Source organism: Eleutherodactylus coqui, chromosome 4 (assembly GCF_035609145.1).
Source record: "Eleutherodactylus coqui strain aEleCoq1 chromosome 4, aEleCoq1.hap1, whole genome shotgun sequence".
NCBI lineage: Eukaryota > Metazoa > Chordata > Amphibia > Anura > Eleutherodactylidae > Eleutherodactylus > Eleutherodactylus coqui.
The window spans coordinates 211,371,645-211,377,282 of NC_089840.1; the positions used below are offsets into that span (position 1 = coordinate 211,371,645).

Below are 5,638 nucleotides of genomic sequence, written 5' to 3' on the forward strand. Positions count from 1 at the left end.
TATATGTGTACATATATGGAATGTCACTGCTGCAGCCAACAAAGCCCAGCACAGAGAACGGGAGTGTTGGCACTGGATCAGCATGAGTTTGGAATGAAGAGTATAACTTAGTTTGATATTTCTTCCCATTCCCTGCCTTATGTCGAATTTTACTATAACTGGAAAACCCCCTTAATAATAGAAAATAATAAATGTATGCAAAGACTAAAACATTGATGGTACTTTCTACACGCTTTGAAAATGTCAACAACTTTCATCCCACACATGGGTAATCACTGGATAGGCTCTGCTCTCATCCAGAGGTAATGCTTTGGCACAGAGCTGCACCGTCACTACATTATAGCAAAGCCGTGTATAATTCAGTAAATGAGTGGAGGGGGGGGGGGGGGGGGTCTGCTGTAATTGGTTGCCATTGCATTTTGTAGTAAAGTTCAAAATTACATGCATGAGGGTATAATAGAAGCTAAAATGCAGCCATGTGAAATAAATATTTTACTGTGGATTGGAAACCCAATGCAACAGTATAAACAAATGTATTTTTAATCTGATCTTCCAATGAAATGTCAATAAAAAGAAGTACATTAATCCCTTATAGTACCCATGATGTATACATATGTCTTGGCTGGTAAGGGGTTTGAGTGAAATGCCACATATTTACAGCATATGGATGACACCGGCTCAGGAGCTGAGCTCGCACCATCTGCGAGATGGCCGTAACTGATAGCTGGTATCCTACTGCAATGGCGGGGATCAGTGACAAAACAATCCTCGCCCTTAACCACTTACATGCCACAATCAATGTAAACCCCGTGCATGGCATGATCAACAGAGATAGGAAGCTCCATAGAATCGTGGCAGGCCGATGCTATTGCTTTTACTGTAAAAGAATACAGATAATACACTGCAGTACTGAAGTACTGCAGTGTATTCTCTGAGCGATTATAAGATCGTAGGTTCAGGTTTCCCACAGGGACATTAAAAAATTTAAAAATAATAAACCAAAATAGTTTAAAAAAAATAATGCACGAAAAAAACCTGTTTTGAGCACTTTTCTATTGTTAGTTTAAAAGAAAGTTTAAAAAAATGTTGTAGTGTAGTCTACTTATTAACCCTTTCCAATCCAATTTGAATCCTGTTTGTTTGAGGCTGGCAATATACAGTAAGAGAACCCCAACGGATGTCTTCCAACATCGGAGCTCTACAGCCTTAAATAATAATGTCTTGAGACGTCAGACAGTGGATTGGAAAGGGTTAATAGGAGAAAACACTTGAATGTGACTCTTTATAAAATGAGTGGCACATGTAGATGCAATATGGGATCATTGCATTCTATGGTGACCTAGTACACATTCATACAAGGATCAGTAATATACTCACATGCATGAGGCCTGAAGGGTTAGAGAGCAGACAAACCTTATAAACATACTGAGTGTATGTGCACCAAACACATATCTACTGAGTGATTTTTTACATAACATCTAAATTTTTATTACCTTCTACAAGACGAGTCGCATGCTAGTACCAAACACGTTCTAGGTTCTGATGACACCTACAGGCTGGCTATGTCTATTACAGCTAACGTAAAACATTTCTATAACTATTGAAATGATAAAGACATTTCCAGGAATGTCATAAATGATTCACCATCTGAAAATTGCACAAAAATGCATTACACGTACATCAGCGCTCTCAAAAGAAGACATATATACTGTGGGATATAAATATGACCTTTATAAGGTCTGCATCGCTTCTACAAGACTCCCTTCGAACTTCAATTTATTGTAGACTGTTTTAGATGGAGGTAGTCAATTAAATTATTTTTAGATCCATATATAGAGATTATGTAATTAAATATCATTACATCATACAGCTGCTAAAAAGTAGGTTTATATAAGCTAATTTCTGCAATTCTGTAAAGTACATCAATGCTCACACGGTACATCAGGTCAATAATGGGTTTAGAATGAACGGAAGGACTACAGATTAGTGATGAGCGAGCATACTCGCTAAGGGCAATTGCTCGAGCGAGCATTGCCCTTAACGAGTACCTGCCCGCTCGAGAGAAAAGGTTCGGCTGCCGGTGGCGGGGGAGAGCGGGGAGGAACGCAGGGGAGATCTCTCTCTCTCCCCCCCCCCCCCGCTCCCCCTGCTCACTGCCGCAACTCACCTGTCACCCGCGCTGGCAGCCGAACCTTTTCTCTCGAGCGGGCAGGTACTCGTTAAGGGCAATGCTCGCTCGAGCAATTGCCCTTAGCGAGTATGCTCGCTCATCTCTACTACAGATGTATAGAAAACAATTGTGTAGGCTGAAAACACAGGTGCATCCTTGAACACCGTTTTAATATACAGGGGGTCCCCAAAAATTAACGATTATGAAGTCAGTGATTACTAACATTCATTCATACAGAAATAAATAACTCTTTTTGTCTAATTGTTTTACTCTTTTTGTCAACATCTGTTTGGAAACTGACGACCGTTCTGCTTGAGGCACTGCAGAGAACGCGAAGCAATGAAATGACAAACATCAAGAATCATTTAATTTGGTATTTGTGCTCTTTCTTTTCAATGTCTGCCCTCTATTCGATGACTGCTGCTGTTTTTTTAACCGTAAACTTTATCTTTTAAGTATCCCCATAAAAGAAAGTCTAGTGGCTCGAGGCCTGGTGAATGCAGTCCATGAGTTTGGCAGATTGTTATCAAGGTTGGCCCATATATCATCAAGGTAGTGTGGGGGTGCGTCCTCTTGTTGGAAAAAAACTCCTCATCCTCAAAGTCCTCTTGAATGTCCAGTATATGACAGATTGCTGCAGCAAGCCCAAGTAAACAGCAACGGTCACAGTAGAATAAAAAAAGAAGGGTCCTATTAACCCTTTTCAATCCAATTTGTTTCCTGGTTTTCCTAGGGGGCTTACTCTTTTTCTGCCGTTATACAACTGTGCTATCTGTTGGCTAAAGCCAGTACTGCATGAGGTGACACATTGGATAGGCTCCGACAGTAGAGAGGCTGGCAATATACTGTAAGAGAACCCCGACGGATCTCTTCCAACATCGGAGCTGTACAGCCTTAAATCATAATGTCTTCAGAGGTCAGACAGTGGATTGGAAAAGGTTAATCCCTTCATTGATATGCCACACTGTAACTTATAGTAAATTAATATGATGTTCCCCCATAATATGCAGATTCTCAGGATACTTATGTTTTGAAATACTGTAAATAAATGTGTATGACAGCTGTAGGGTTACCTCTGAAGAAGTTATCTACATCTTTATATGCCATTTTTTGCCTTTCATGTTTCCATTTTCATTTTTTCTTTTGTAGGCTCTGCATCTATCTATGAGTAGCTTTTTTTAGCTTCTCTCTGCTTGTAGAGTTATAGTACTTTATATTTTTAATATTATATTTATGATTGTTCAGCATTTATGTTCATCTAGTGTGGAGACTGCATTGTGGGTCCATTCCTTATTTTGTACTTTGGGCTTTGTCAGGTCTCGAATCCGGGACCTCCTGAACTCCAGTCAGCAGCTCTCTCCAGGAAGCCATCCAGGACTTGGACAGCTCCTTTGTTCTAGCTCTGCCCAATTCCCAATCAAGCAAACTATAAAAGCCTGTCCCTGCCTCTGCCCCAGTGTGAGATTATTGTGCTTGCTGCCTTTAGTCTAGCTCCTGCTACTACTGCAATACAATTACTGAGACATACAGATACCAACCTCTTGCTTCCGTCCCGAAACCAATAACCGTCTCCTCCATTTGTACTTAGAACCTGAGACCACCTGTTGCCAAATCCTAGCTCTCCCCTCACTACTCTCTGGACCTGCACGGTTGCTACACCCGCAGCTCCAAACCTAGCGCTGGAAACAGTAAAGAATTCTTACATTTTTTTTAATTATGTCTACTGCCTATGTGGTTTCTAATAAACTCTGTTGTGATTTTTTCCCCCATTATTTAAGTTTATTTGATACATTTACTTTTACCACTCTTATTTCGCTTTCTTGTTGTCTATTATTTCAGTGTGCGGTACATAAGCACATATTGTTTTAGCTGTGTCTGTCTTTTGCTTATATGTTAACAAAATATATACATGCCCCCAAAAATTATGGGAACACGTAAAACAAACATTGAAGCTTGATGAACAAAAGATTCAAGTTGAAAATGTTTACTAATATAAATTGTAATAGTTCATTGAGAACAAAATAGCGTATCGGCGGTCAATGGAAACAATGGAAATCATCAACCGATCGAAGGCTGGATTCCAAATAACCCAGAATTGGTGAATGATAATTGAGCTGCGCGGTGCTGGGCTGTGAGCTCAGGTCCGACTACTACGGTGGTCATTATCCAGTGTTCAGTGGCTTTGTGTCCTAGTTCCAAATATACAGTGTTTGGTTTTGCACCGGCCTGATGCTCAGACCACGGCTTGCAATCATCATCTACCTGCCTGCTAATTCACTGGAAGAAAACTCCCTGGTCATATGAGAAACTGGAGGGAAGGAAATGAGTGTCTTTCATCTGAGCGCTGCTCCTTTGTGCTGCTCCTCCTGATACGACAAAGAGGAGCTGTCATCTGACATCTGCTTCTTTCTTTGTGAATTACTTGAGCGTATGATATTTTTTTAAAGAGTACCTGCACTTTCAGATTACGTTTCTGAATAAACTGTTATATCAGGCAGAAACAGTGTTATTCCTTATGCACAATCATATGACTTATATATGGAATTTTTTTTACCAGTTTTCCACCTTTGCAAACTGTATTTCTTATTTTCCCCAGCAAATCCACAACAGCACTACCAGGAGGATATCTCTGGTCTCCCCTCGAGGACAAGAACGCCCTTTAAATTAACCCCTTCATTGTCTCTTCTGCAGTTGCTTACAGTCCCTTGGATTGTGTGGAAGTCCTCCTGAAGTGCTATCTCCTGTAATATTTGATGGCTATCTACCCATTAGCACCAATCTGGATCTCCCTGCTGAGTTCCATTCTGGCAGGAGGGCTTGTGCAGAGGCCGAAGGTAGCTCACTGCCTAAAGGCCCATTTAGACACAATGATTATCGCTCAAAAGATGTCTTTTGAGCGATAATCGTTGTGTCATTTACAATACAAGATGATCGCTCATGATGAGCGTTCATCTTGCGCTGCGAGTAGAGGATGCAGAAGACAAGCGGGGACACCATCCAGCTGTTTTCCGCTCCGAGCGCCCGGCTGTTATACAGCTGAGTGCTCCGAGCCGAGGGTGCAGAAGACAAGCTGGACCGCTCTGTTCTTCATACCCAACCTGTCATCAGGGAGTGGGATATAGCTGAAACAATAGTATCAGCTGTATCTCACTGTGAATCGCTAAAAGATAACGATGAGCGACTGTTTAACGAAAACTGCACGATGTCAGTGCAGTTACACATAATGATTATCGCTCAAAAGACGGCTTTTGAGTGAGTTTTGAGCAATCATTGTGTCTGAATGGGCCTTAAGTCCCCATTTACATCCAGGAATAAGTGTATCGGCAGGAAGGAATCCCTGCATCCTCTTCCTAGGGACATGTCTTTTTCCCTCTGGGGGCTTATACTGGAGGGGGGCGAGTCAGCATTGGCAGGTCTGCAGACTGCATTAATACCCCCAAAAGTGAGGCAGTGTCTATATATATTTCT

At 41.4% G+C, this 5,638-nt stretch overlaps 1 long non-coding RNA gene across 1 annotated transcript; it reads left to right on the top strand.

The window, feature by feature from the left end:
- The first annotated feature begins 2,441 nt into the window (after positions 1-2,441).
- LOC136624850 (uncharacterized) lies at positions 2,442-3,872 on the top strand. Its single transcript, XR_010792458.1, has 3 exons — positions 2,442-2,543; positions 2,627-2,722; positions 3,487-3,872. It is a non-coding gene; the product is annotated as an uncharacterized lncRNA (long non-coding RNA).
- The last annotated feature ends 1,766 nt before the right edge of the window (positions 3,873-5,638 follow it).